The following is a 15,795-nucleotide window of genomic DNA, read 5'->3' as shown; positions in this document are numbered from 1 at the left end:
AGACAAAACAAACTACATTAAAAAAAATTCAAAATGGCCGACTTTTTTTAATTTTTTCAAGTTGGTCCGAGCGCGCTAAGATTTGGCATGCGGCGAGCCTGGGGGCCCAAGATAACCATGTCAAAAGAAAATTTTGGAAAAATCCAAAATGGCGTAATGGGGGTAATTAACTAGTTCGATATCGCGGCGCCGCCTGGTTCTTGTCCCGACCTTGTGTAAAATCTATTTCGTAACCTTCTGAGATAATTAATTGGAGTCAGAATAAATCGGTGTTGTAAAGCTAACCTTAGTTTACCTCATCTCCCAATAGGGTCACCCCAATACCTAAAGTGGTGACCTCGCGTTCGTTTTTGGACTTTAAATTTCGTGTTTAGTGTTGGACATTATTATTCGGGCAGACCAGGCGGCCGCGAACCGCGAAGTGCCGTGCAAGGACATTGAATTTCGGGTGTGTCAGTGAAAATGGCAGACAACATTTTGGAGTTATTGGGCTCAGGGGTGGTCGCGACTGTAGCAACCCCGGCAGCTCAAGTTCCAGCAGCGCTCGGGGCAGTACCCAGCGAGTTAGTTCACGAGTTTCGGAGCATGGCACGAGAGTTGAGACGGCTCAGAGAGGAAATATGTGAGCTCAGGTCTATACGGAAGCAAAAGGATTACTTCCAGAGGAGGAGTCGGCCGCGTTCCATATCACGCGGGCCAGATATAAATCGGAATTGGCTGTGTAGATATCATTTTAAGTTCAGAGAGAACGCGCGAGGATGCATCCAGCGGTGTGCCTGGGGGAGGCAGCAGCAGTCGGCAGGCGTGGCGCCGCCGACAGCGTACGCTTGGCAGCCACCGCAGGGAAACTAGATGCGGTGCACCCTGAGGCGGCTGGGGGGTGCGTGGAGCCGAGAACGGAAAGCCACCGCTTGTGCGTTGTAGACTTCAATAGTGGCATGAGCTTCTTAGTGGACACTGGTGCAGACGTATCCATAGTGCCGGTTAACCGAATTAGTGCCACAGCTCGTCGCGAGTGTAACAATTACAAACTGTACGCGGCTAACAACACGGAAATAAAAACTTACGGAACGGTATAATTAGAGCTCAATTTAGGACTGCGTAGAGCTTTTCGGTGGACATTTATAGTGTGCGACGTGACTCGACCAATTCTCGGTGCGGATTTCCTAAAGACTCATAAGTTAATGGTAAATTTAGACTGTAAAAATTTAGTGGATAAAGTGACAAATTTAAGATGTATTGGATCCATCGTACATTGCGAGCATGCGTCCATAAAATGTATTCGGGATGATAACCCATACCGTGACATCCTAATACGTTTCGCGGACATAGCCAAGCCTGTATCATTTAAAGAGCGATATAGAGACTTCAGGACCTCCGGTATATGCGCGTGCTAGGCCGTTACCGCGAGATAGGTACGAGCAGGCAAAGCAGGAATTTCGTAATATGCAAGCTTTAAGTATTTGCAGGCCGAGTAAGAGTCCCTGGGCCAGCCCGCTACACGTAGTTCCGAAGAAGGACGGACGGATCAGACCGTGCGGAGACTACAGGAGGCTGAACGCTGTCACGAAGCCGGACAGGTACCCGATACCCAGGTTGCAAGACTTCACGTACGGATAATCAGGTAAGTCACTATTTTCCACTCTAGATATCAATCGCGCTTATCATGCCATCGAAGTCGCGCCAGAAGACATCGAAAAAACAGCGATCATCACACCTTTTGGGTTGTTTGAGTTCCCCAGATTATGTTTCGGTTTGCGTAATGCAGCGCAGACATTTCAGCATTTCATGAACGCTGAACTACAAGACATAGAGACTATTACTGATGAGCAAGGCGCGAGTTCATCCTTATTCTGTTATATAGATGACGTAATAGTAGCCTCGGAGAACGAGAGCATACACAGGGAACATCTTAGTAAAATATTTGAAAGATTTGACAGAGTTTGACAATTAATTTGAGCAAGTGCCAATTTGGAATGTCGCAAGTAGATTTTCTAGGTTATACTGTGTCAGCAGACGGACTGCGACCACGCGACGATAAAGTTAAGGCTATTATGGACTATCCGAGACCCGAGACCGTTGAACAACTCAGACGTTTCTTAGGGATGGTTAATTTTTATAGGGCACATTTAGGCAAAGCAGCGGATGTGCAGAGTCATTTAAATAAGTTTTTGCATAATTCAAAGAAAAAGGATCAGTCTAAAATTGAGTGGGACAGTGCAGCAGAGACCGCGTTCGAGCAGTGTAAGGAGAGCCTAAAAAGCGCCATTACATTGTCATTTCCAGTTCCAGACGTCCCTCTAGCGCTTATGACAGATGCATCAGGAACCTCCGCAGGGAGCGTTTTACAACAGAGAGTAGGTAATATTTGGAGACCTCTAGGTTATTTCTCGAAAGCGTTTTCAGAAGCACAAAAAAAGTATAGTACGTATGACAGAGAGTTGACCGCGATTTACATGTCTATATTACAGGAGATTGATAGTGTATACGGACCATAAGCCTCTTACAGTAGCGTTAACAAAAGTAGGTTCAGCAAAAGAGACGCCACGACGAGCGAGACAGCTAATGTATGTAGTTGCTGACGCGCTTTCTCGTGTAGAAACAATAGCTTTTGCCCTGTAGTCATTGATTTCGAAGAAGTTACGCAAGCACAGGAAACCGATAAGCAGTTCGCGGACTTGTTTACAGCAAACCGGGCGAAATATAAATTGTTAGGTATGCCAAACTCGGATACGAAGGTATATTGCGAAATATCAGGTGAGAATGCTCGACCGTATTTACCGGAAAAATTCAGGAAGATAGCGTTCGAGGCCATTCATTACATTAGTCATCCAGGTATTAGGACCACGCGCAAGATGGTAGCCCAGAGATATTTTTGGCCAGGCATTAATAAAGATGTAGGCACATGGGCAAGAGCGTGCGTGCAGTGTCAGAGAGCAAAAGTAAATAGGCATACAGTTTCGAAATTGGGGCAATTTCAAGACGCAGAAAGGTTTAGACATTTACATGTGGACATTGTGGGGCCTTTGCCCACAACAGCTCAAAACCTCAAGTATTTAGTTACAATGATAGATCGTCGTACCAGATGGCCCGAGGCCATAACAATCGTTGACATGACAGCGGAGACAGTCACAAGAGTAGTTTATGAAAATTGGATATGTAGATTCGGTTGTCCAAGTTTAATCACATCTGATCAGGGTAGACAGTTTGAAAGTGACTTGTTTAGGAACTTAATGAAATCTTTAGGGGTTCACAAGGTACGTACAACACCCTATCACCCTCAGAGCAACGGGATTTTGGAGAGATGGCTCCGCGTAGTCAAAAGTGCTTTAACAGCCAGGCTAGCCGACAACGCATCCAGGGCTGACGAACTACCTACGGTTTTGCTAGGACTCCGAGCAGCGTGCCGATCAGACAACGAGGTAAGTGCAGCTGAAATGCTTTACGGTCATGTGTTAAGATTTTTATACTCAGTCAGAAAAAAATTTGAATGACCCTTTTTCATACGTATTGAGACTTAGATCCGTAGTTATCTACTACCTTCCTACTACCTTCGTCCCGTGTCACGAGAGAATAGCGATTCGAGAAAAATATTTTTACACAAAGAATTAGAGTCATGTTCCCATGTTTTTGTAAGGAACGATTTAGTAAAGAAGCCGCTTACTCCCAATTATGATGGACCATATTTAGTTTTGAATAGGAGGACAAAGACTTTTAAAATTCAGTTGCCCAATAGACAAGTAGAAATATAAATTGACAGGTTGAAGCCAGCATTTTTGTTAGATGAGTCACCTGAAACCAGTAATAATTCCAGTAGTAATTCGGATTTGAACACAAATGAGCCTATACAGCCATTAGTGTCTCAAACGGGGACTCCCTCTGGTCGCATAACAACTTTTGTCATATTTTTAATTGTCATAACACTTTATTCATAAAATTGTAAGTCATAAAAATCTTTAGTTAGAATTATCCCTGAGCATAACTGGGTTTTTGTCATAAATGAGTTATGACATATTTTTTATAGTCATTAATTTAATTCGCATAACATTTTAAGTCATCTGCTTGATATCCATAATTGTTTTTCGTTCGAAGTATTGCAGTGCATAGTATTAATATAGACATAAAAAAATAAGTCATATTTGTAGTGGTCATAATGTTTTTTTCAAAATGTTACAAAGCATGAATAATAAATATGTACCTATGGTTGTGACCCACCTATGAAGCAAATATTACTTTAGTCATAATCATAACCACAGAACGACCGTATAAAAGAGGAGATCCTAGGAGAGGAGCCCCCTCCTCCTCCCTAGGAGAAACGGTTTTATAAAAGAAATTAATCATAGATATGAGATTTATTCAAATAGTAGGTAGGTTAGGTTCGTTAGGTTTCTTTAGATGCCCGAAGGGCAAACTACGCAGAAATAGGAGCCCCGCGTGAGCGGGGCTCCGTCGAATTGTTTTTGGACGGAGGTTATGGCTATTAATAACTAAGTATGCCTTAAACCATTATGGTTGAAAATTATTATGCTACAAAACGTTATACGTAAAAGCATTATAAGTATCGATAAATATGCTTTTAGCTGGTATGACATCTGATTCATTATAATTAAAACCTATATGCACAAAAAATATATGACATCTGCTGAGTATGTCATCAAATATTATGGCTAAAAATGTATGACACAATATAATATGACTTTTCATTTGTATGCGCAATGATGATTATGACACAAGTTGTTATGCGCAACAAAGATATGATTTAAAATTGTATGCAACCCAATATGGACCCTCTCAAACGCCAACGCCTTTGAGTCGTACCACGCGGAGCGGACGAGTTATAAATAGGCCAGTTAGATTTTTGCTTGATGAATAAAATTGTATCATGTGTAATATGTCACAGTTAAACTATAAAGAGTGTAGCAACTTGTTTCACCATATTGAATGTAATGCAGGGTTGCATTGCGGATAAGGTCACTCGTGCGGAGAGTCCGGGAGTGCCGACAGAAGTGAAAACTCAATGACTAGTCCAAAATGTCTGCAGCAATATGTATAATTGACCCATCCTCCTTTCTATTGAAAAACTATAGTTCCGAAATTACTGGCCAGTGAGCTTAAATTTGTAGCGTTAATTGTTTAACCCTACAATGCATGACTTTTTTGTTTTGAGAAATAAAATTATATGTGATAAATATATGTGTTTACTCTTAGGGAAAAATAATAAAAAAAATATACAACGCATATTTTGGAAAATAAAAGGTTTTTTATCTGTGTTCCATATCTGGAACTTCATGCATTAAGGTATAGGTATATACATACAGAAATATATGGCACATTTTCGTTTTTATATGTTCCGTTTCCTTTTGTAATGCTATCAACAGTTTTTATGGTTGTGGATTGCTTTTAAGTGACTTTTATGGATTTAGCGACCTCGTATGATGTTTTTGATGAGATTTTTTTATTTTTACTTAGTCCTGATGAGGCCAGCTTGGAGCTCTAGTGGTGATGTATTACCAGCATCAGCATTACCAAAACGTATGGTGTTGTAAGTGGATTCTACAGAATCAGAGTGTAGGACGTATAGATGATCATTGAACACATTGGTGACCTATTATTGAACTTGATGCCAACTCCGAAATTCTGACAGGTGATTCCGATGTATGTAGTTGTGTATTAGTTAAAAATAAGTCCTATGTAACTGGCGTCAGATCAACTAACTCAGGACAATGATCGACTATTTTATGAATCGCAAAATTCTTCACAGGCCTGATTTATGGTTGCCAATGCAATATATCAAAGTCAAATTCACTATCGGCACCCGAAGATCCCATCATGCTGATCTCGATCATCTTTACTTGCAAAGGATTGATAAATAATGCTCATTATCCGCATCCCGTTAGGATTACTTTCTCATCATCTAAAAAAACATACATAATCATTAATTTAATCAGCTCTAAAAAAAGGTTAACGATTTTGAGCCTTATGCCTTGGACAGAAGTTCTCAAATGTGTACATATTTTAAAGTCAGTGTGCCGTAAATCCATAAATAACCGTTCCTACAGATTACGCCAAATTAAAACTTATGCCAACGTCATAAAGACTTTGACAAGTGCAAGCGTTCCTCACTTGTTTTGTATAAGCAATATGAACCTCAATGCATGGTGTACCATATCGGGAACATTGCAAAACTATAAAATTAAACTTACCATGGAATAGTACACAGTTTAACAGTCATAATATATATTTTTTCTTGTTATTTAACTTTAAAATGATTTTTTTGTCGCACTTCGAAATTTGGCGAAACTGATTTTTGCACCAATTCCCGAAATTTGATCGATCACCCGACACCTTGGATATTTACTGCTACCTAGCGGCAACACGCCGAACTATTGTAGTAGCCTTGAATGTGTAAAGTGACCTTCAAAGTATAACAGATGTCGCTGCTTACCTGATTCTTGACACAATTCGCACATATTTCGGTTGTGCCATATATGGAACTGTATGCATTGTAGGGTTAAAATTCGAATAGAAATTTTAAAGTTACCTTGCAGTCCTCGCATCTAAATATCATCATCATGATATTTTGAGTTTTATTCACCAGTACTAGAGTTCACTTTTATTAGCGATTTCATCAAGATGTAGCTTTATTGAATTATTATATATATTGGAGTGATATAAAGTTATGTAACTGTGAGATCCTCGTATTTCAGCCCGTACAAGATTAGAACATTGAGCTTTATTGCTTAATATAAAAGTCCAGTTTTAAATAATTGACTTGATTCTGATACGTTATAACTAAAGTTCTTTGGTGAATAACATTGTCCGTCACACATGACGTCAGCGAGTTACGCGTTACGCGTTACGTTGTCTCGAGCTTCTCATTTTTTCTCCACCTCAAAAAGTGCTTAGCGCCGCTAAAGAAGTTTTCACTTCAATTATAAAAATAACAACTTCGGTTTTTATGTTAATGAGAGCCGAATTTCTGCCCACAGTGCGGCGCACGCATCTTTCTAAACTAAGACCTAAACTCAAAAGTCTCAAAACAAAACAAGTAGTTGCTTGTGCCGTGACCTTGTGCGCGCCGGCCCGGCCGTCTCGTCCTCGCTCGTCGAATAAACCGGTTTATTTAGGTTAAAATAAAGTTCTTTAAACGTTCGCGTTCTTATGAAAGTTCGGAGTAAAACCGAAATAAATAGGTATTAACCGCTATTTTTAAAACCGGTTCCGAGCCTTGCGTACAGATTTCTGCGCTGTTTCTTATAAAATAAAATAACTAAAACTAAACCTAACTAAAATTAGTACATTTCGATGCTAGTGCGGAATGTACCTATGTCATTACTTCACGAGTACCGAGATATAGGCAAGACTCGGGATGAGTGAAGAATGACATTTCCGCACGTGTATGAACGACGTTTTTTAATACAGTTACGAAAAAATAAGAAAAGCAAGAACAACAACAGCAATATACTTATTTTTAGATTTTTCAGGCAAAGCACTCTCATTTGCAATTGCAGCCTTCTCATAAATGTCTGACGTGTTAAATCAATTTCAAACTCATTTTATAGGCAACTCTTTGAAAACTTAAGACTGGAAAACAAAGTCGTTGTAAGTTCGATCGTGGTTCGATCTTTCGCAGTGAAAATTTTTGACATTATGAAGAGGTGTTTTTTTTTGGTGTGAACCGACTTCAATGAAAATTTTTGTTCTCAAATATATGTTCTATAAGACATAAACAATTGTAAATATAAAACATTGTACTATTATTACCTTAATATCGTTATTTACGATTATTTGTGTATCGTATATTTATAAAAGCAATATTGCGCTTGGAAACTTTGCAGTAAGAAAACACGCCTCTTCTTTGACAGGCGTTTGGCGTTTCGGCACCTATCCCGTTCCATTCAGACAACTTATTAAGAACGGTTTTTCAATATTCAATATTAAAAGTGTTATAATGATGAAGAGGTAGAGTCTGGCTACTGAAATTTTACTCAAACGTTTGGCGGGAAATTCAAAAAATCTTGGGCTGGTCACACTTTGTGTAGTAGGAATTATAGTTATGATCCTAGAAAATATTTTTGATTTTCGGTGCACACGTAAGGTACCTAAGGATATAGGTTAACACGTTCGCGGACGCTCAGTCACACCAGTTGGACACCTAAATTTTGTATGGAAATATTGGGACTGTTATAGCATTCCTGTCACTACAAATATATATTTTAGGTTTGTATATGACGCGTAATGCTATGCAAGGCGAATGCTATGCAATCCGCGTCAATATGAAGTATATTTTTTATACGCTATGTGACAACAAATGCTCTACAATTCGGATGCATAAGCATGTCAGTCACATGACGTAGTCAAGATGGGATCTTATATGACATCGCATGTTATAGCATTCATACATCGTGCTCGATGGACTTGATGGCTGAGACTTCTGACTTCCTAAAGGCGCGATTTTTGCTCTAAAGACTCATTTGCTGACCTCTTCAAACATTTTTCTACTTCTGTTTTGTTCTCTCTTTGCTTATCATTGTGATATTGAGTCCATCTCATACATGCCCCATCCCAAGCACGTTCGCTATTCATGTGTAAAATAACAACACCCTTGAATATATTTATCCATTTATTTTCTTGTCTTATTCCAATTCACAATAATCTCATCTTATGACAACCGTTTGCTAGCACAACTCAACAACCAACTGAGGCCCGTCGGCCGAGTGTAGTTTCTTTTTATACCCAACCAATAACAGTCTTCAATTTCAAACTACCCGTAACTTTAAAAACGAATTAAGTAGGTATGCTAAATACCAAAAACCCTACACTCGTCCATCCTGACTCCGTGTATGTCCTCATACACGTGCCAGGTGGAAACCCTACACTTGGCCGACAGACTACGTATACTTAACAGTGGATACACTAATCGCAAACCGATCAATTTCTTGCGATCAGAGTTAATGTGTAGGATACGAACCAGTTCTATTCTCGCACCTACTACTTAATTGTGTCAGCACACGAACCGATCATTTCTCGTGACTTAAAACAGTTTCAATCAGTCATCAGCACGTCAAAATCTCAAAAACATCGTGTAAATAACCTTTCGTATGCCTGGTCCCGTATACGTACCACACAATTTGGACTATAATTTACAGTTTCAAGGTTATTAATTCAGTAGTAAATTTTAACTAAGGCATACGAAGGGTTAAAATTGTTACTCTTCTGCCGGAGACATCCACTCGACATCGACCAGAGGCCGACACCGATGTCATCAGAATGGACGACCGTCAAGCGGTGAGAAGGGCCCTGGCTCTGGAGGTCAGCGCGTGCGGGCTGCGGCGCGGCCGGGGCACGGGAGCGCGGAGGCGGGCTGCGGCGCGGCCGGGGCACGGGAGCGCGGAGCGGCGGTCGCCGTGCTCTAGACGCGCACCAGACTCTGGCGGCGCGAGGCGGGCTCCTGCTGGAGACAGCTCAGTCATCGCCTCGCCTGTTGACTGTACTTGCTTCTGGCTCCTGGTGTCACGCAAAGCGGGGGACGCCGGTAGAGGTGCGGCGCTCAACTTGCTAAAAATATCCAACATTGACTAAGTAATTCAGGGTAACAGATTAATAATTGCCATTTATTATTCGATTTTCATAAGTATTGATCATCTCTATCTGCAGGTAGACAGTACACGAACCAATTCAATTCTCGTGACTGAAACATCTCTAAACAGTACACGAACCAATTCAATTCTCGTGACTGAAACATCTCTTCAAATATCATGTCAAGAAATCAACAATTATAAACCTCACTCTTGAGACAGGATTCATTTTTCCTGAGAACCTTTCAATAACTTTAACCCTAACTATAATTTATAAAATATTACTATGATGAATAACAGCGATAATTAACTTCACATATTCATATGCAAAACATGTGTAAAACTGGGACCTTATTGTGTTCAACTTGACCTATTATGTTTCCATTATCAATGCATCAATTCAATCATCAAATTGGTAACTAAAAACCTGTAATCCCAATGTTTTCAGAGAAGGTCGTATATTCTAGATTGTTAGGATTTATCCAAGCTGACAAAGTACTTAGTTCATCAATTGCAAGACGCGTTGGGATTTCAAGACCATTAATTTTATTTTTATAATATGCATATTGTTTTATGAAAGACTTGAACAGTATATTAATAATACACTAAACGTTGTTGTTAAATAGCTGAAGTCTATAAACCTAAATTTCAACATTACAGAATACCAAATCGCACAGTTCGGGAATAAACATAGCACCTAGGTCTGTTTCCGTAGAAAAAGGATCAGTAATATATTTTTTCTTACACGTCGGTAATGTTTCTTTTCAGGAATTAAAATAAATTATACGTTTTAAATATTACATGGCATGGCAGACATAAACGATAGAACTGCAAAAACCTGTTATGCTTTACCTATCCGTACCATCTGACTTGTTCTAAAAATGCACTCATTGGTAATCTACTATTATTTGATAACGTACAAAGTTATACAAAAAATAATTATAAACTAACCTATTTTATTCAAGTTTGAGTGAAAACATATTACTATAATCAATAAGAGGCTATCAATCCTCCTTGACCTCGGTTTAATTGTGGTGTTCTGTTCTAGTAGCTTACGAACCAAATCAAGTTCTCGTAAGTACAAACAGGTTCAACCAACTTTAACAGCAGTAACCTATTAATTCAATAATTCAGTGATTCAATAATTCAGTGATTCAACAATTCAATAACTCAGTGATTCAATAACTCAGTGATTAAATAACTCAATAATTAAATAACTCAATAATTCAATAACTCAATAATTAAATAACTCAATAATTCAATAACTCAATAATTCAATAACTCAATAATTCAATAACTCAATAACTCAATAATTCAATAACTCAATAACTCAATAACTCAATAACTCAATAACTCAATAACTCAATAACTCAATAACTCAATAACTCAATAACTCAATAACTCAATAACTCAATAACTCAATAACTCAATAACTCAATAACTCAATAACTCAATAACTCAATAACTCAATAACTCAATAACTCAATAACTCAATAACTCAATAACTCAATAACTCAATAACTCAATAACTCAATAACTCAATAACTCAATAACTCAATAACTCAATAACTCAATAACTCAATAACTCAATAACTCAATAACTCAATAACTCAATAACTCAATAACTCAATAACTCAATAACTCAATAACTCAATAACTCAATAACTCAATAACTCAATAACTCAATAACTCAATAACTCAATAACTCAATAACTCAATAACTCAATAACTCAATAACTCAATAACTCAATAACTCAATAACTCAATAACTCAATAACTCAATAACTCAATAACTCAATAACTCAATAACTCAATAACTCAATAACTCAATAACTCAATAACTCAATAACTCAATAACTCAATAACTCAATAACTCAATAACTCAATAACTCAATAACTCAATAACTCAATAACTCAATAACTCAATAACTCAATAACTCAATAACTCAATAACTCAATAACTCAATAACTCAATAACTCAATAACTCAATAACTCAATAACTCAATAACTCAATAACTCAATAACTCAATAACTCAATAACTCAATAACTCAATAACTCAATAACTCAATAACTCAATAACTCAATAACTCAATAACTCAATAACTCAATAACTCAATAACTCAATAAGTCAATAACTCAATAACTCAATAACTCAATAACTCAATAACTCAATAACTCAATAACTCAATAACTCAATAACTCAATAACTCAATAACTCAATAACTCAATAACTCAATAACTCAATAACTCAATAACTCAATAACTCAATAACTCAATAACTCAATAACTCAATAACTCAATAACTCAATAACTCAATAACTCAATAACTCAATAACTCAATAACTCAATAACTCAATAACTCAATAACTCAATAACTCAATAACTCAATAACTCAATAACTCAATAACTCAATAACTCAATAACTCAATAACTCAATAACTCAATAACTCAATAACTCAATAACTCAATAACTCAATAACTCAATAACTCAATAACTCAATAACTCAATAACTCAATAACTCAATAACTCAATAACTCAATAACTCAATAACTCAATAACTCAATAACTCAATAACTCAATAACTCAATAACTCAATAACTCAATAACTCAATAACTCAATAACTCAATAACTCAATAACTCAATAACTCAATAACTCAATAACTCAATAACTCAATAACTCAATAACTCAATAACTCAATAACTCAATAACTCAATAACTCAATAACTCAATAACTCAATAACTCAATAACTCAATAACTCAATAACTCAATAACTCAATAACTCAATAACTCAATAACTCAATAACTCAATAACTCAATAACTCAATAACTCAATAACTCAATAACTCAATAACTCAATAACTCAATAACTCAATAACTCAATAACTCAATAACTCAATAACTCAATAACTCAATAACTCAATAACTCAATAACTCAATAACTCAATAACTCAATAACTCAATAACTCAATAACTCAATAACTCAATAACTCAATAACTCAATAACTCAATAACTCAATAACTCAATAACTCAATAACTCAATAACTCAATAACTCAATAACTCAATAACTCAATAACTCAATAACTCAATAACTCAATAACTCAATAACTCAATAACTCAATAACTCAATAACTCAATAACTCAATAACTCAATAACTCAATAACTCAATAACTCAATAACTCAATAACTCAATAACTCAATAACTCAATAACTCAATAACTCAATAACTCAATAACTCAATAACTCAATAACTCAATAACTCAATAACTCAATAACTCAATAACTCAATAACTCAATAACTCAATAACTCAATAACTCAATAACTCAATAACTCAATAACTCAATAACTCAATAACTCAATAACTCAATAACTCAATAACTCAATAACTCAATAACTCAATAACTCAATAACTCAATAACTCAATAACTCAATAACTCAATAACTCAATAACTCAATAACTCAATAACTCAATAACTCAATAACTCAATAACTCAATAACTCAATAACTCAATAACTCAATAACTCAATAACTCAATAACTCAATAACTCAATAACTCAATAACTCAATAACTCAATAACTCAATAACTCAATAACTCAATAACTCAATAACTCAATAACTCAATAACTCAATAACTCAATAACTCAATAACTCAATAACTCAATAACTCAATAACTCAATAACTCAATAACTCAATAACTCAATAACTCAATAACTCAATAACTCAATAACTCAATAACTCAATAACTCAATAACTCAATAACTCAATAACTCAATAACTCAATAACTCAATAACTCAATAACTCAATAACTCAATAACTCAATAACTCAATAACTCAATAACTCAATAACTCAATAACTCAATAACTCAATAACTCAATAACTCAATAACTCAATAACTCAATAACTCAATAACTCAATAACTCAATAACTCAATAACTCAATAACTCAATAACTCAATAACTCAATAACTCAATAACTCAATAACTCAATAACTCAATAACTCAATAACTCAATAACTCAATAACTCAATAACTCAATAACTCAATAACTCAATAACTCAATAACTCAATAACTCAATAACTCAATAACTCAATAACTCAATAACTCAATAACTCAATAACTCAATAACTCAATAACTCAATAACTCAATAACTCAATAACTCAATAACTCAATAATTCAATAACTCAATAACTTATTCCAATTCACAATAATCTCATCTTATGACAACCGTTTGCTAGCACAACTCAACAACCAACTGAGGCCCGTCGGCCGAGTGTAGTTTCTTTTTATACCCAACCAATAACAGTCTTCAATTTCAAACTACCCTTAACTTTAAAAACGAATTAAGTAGGTATGCTAAATACCAAAAACCCTACACATGCGACCTAAAATTATGTGATACTACCTACACATTATGCGTTGGAGACCGGCTCTAATCTAAAGGCCCAGTCATGGGTCTCATAACATGTTGCAGAGAGCCGAGTGGCAATGTTGAGCTCTCTTAAAATGAGAGGTTTGTTCTTCTAGCTGTCCAAGGTATACGCAGCATTTTACGCCAACACCACTTCTCAAAAGTGTCAATATGTACCGCATTACACTTTTTGAGTTCCCTGTAACGCACCGCCGCGTTAATTTCTGGACGTATAGCGTCCACCACTTTTCCTGCCAAGCGATGATTCACCCCACTTTATATTCTTTTACGGATGCATCTGCACCAAAGACAAGGCGTGAAGTATACACAGGATGATACCACAAATGCGTGTCATAAGGTGCTTACCTTGTGAGAGGTGATCATCGAGCGCCAACAGGCTATAATTCACAAATTATATGACCAAAACTATGACTAGTAACGTAATTATTTGAATAATAGGTATACACATTCATGCCTCACTTTTTCACATTAACCGTTATCAAAATTTGACTGTAGTGTAATTAACAGCAAGTAAATACGTTTGTTTATTAAAACACAATGAAAAACTTAAAGAAATTGTAAGGCCGCCGGAAGTCGCTGGATGCGGGTCGCTTCCAACCGGTACGAATGGAGGTCCAAGGGGGAGGCCTATGTTCAGCAGTGGACGTCTTATGGCTGAGATGATGATGATGATGACTCCCAGACGCACCTGCCGGGCTACTAAAGGAGCTGCCATACAAAGACGAATGCTATAGCATCTCCGTCACAGAAAGGGGGGCCAATTTGGAGACGTCACAGGATAATTTTTAACTTCGATAAAACTATGTAATATGACAGTACGCATTATTTGACTCTGGTGACTGGTAGAGGAAAAGTTGGTGAATAATATTATACTGTGGTTAAGCGGATTGATAAGCATTTCAACGAATAAATTTAAAACGAATAACGGATGCAATAGCATGCGCATCACCAGGAGGAGTGCAAAAACGGATGCTATGCAATCCGCGTCCGCGAACGTGACGTTGACGTGCACTCAAAGTCAGCTGACATAATTTCTACCACTATGTAAAGTACAGTCAACGATAAACACATATGTTAACACTTTCTCACCATATACCATTGTAACAAAGCGAAAAATGAAATGTAGTGTAAATAAGACCTAGCTCGATAATACCGTAATATTAATCCATCACCAAAAAAAATACATAAGTACTATGCCAAATATGCTAAATACTAAGTATCAAAATATTTATAGAGCACCAACCTCCTAATTTGTTTACATTTGCTTAGGAGTTGTAAACATTGCAGTTTATCGTTATACAACGCTACACGTCGACTCGCACATTGTCGTAATTATTAGCGAGCTTAAATAATAGTTTGCGAACCTCATTCAGTATAGACATTATTAATATTATTTAAAACATATCTATTCATTCATTCATTCATTCTTTTAAAATTATGGCTTCAGCCCATTGGGGCTATTTCGCCAGTGTCAAGGCCGTAGTAGCAGGGTAAAACGATTGTGATTGTACGGTTAGTACAAGACAGTGTACGGTGATTTAGCTCTTGTAAAGCGATAGCGGGCTTTACAAGAAACACGTGGACAACCGGCCGTAGACTCCAAAATGATGGTTAAACGTGCTTCAAGATAAATTCTCCATTCACTGCACACTACCACATTAGTTTACTGTATAATAGTTAATGATTTTAATTTATTAAGAGTTTATAATTTATATGATGAGGATTTTATTATATTAAAGAGTATATTTACCTTATTATTTATAAGAGTTGTTAGA

The sequence above is a fragment of the Cydia splendana genome, chromosome 3 (assembly GCF_910591565.1).
Source record: "Cydia splendana chromosome 3, ilCydSple1.2, whole genome shotgun sequence".
Taxonomy (NCBI): Eukaryota; Metazoa; Arthropoda; class Insecta; order Lepidoptera; family Tortricidae; genus Cydia; species Cydia splendana.
Note: the sequence above shows the minus strand (reverse complement) of the source record.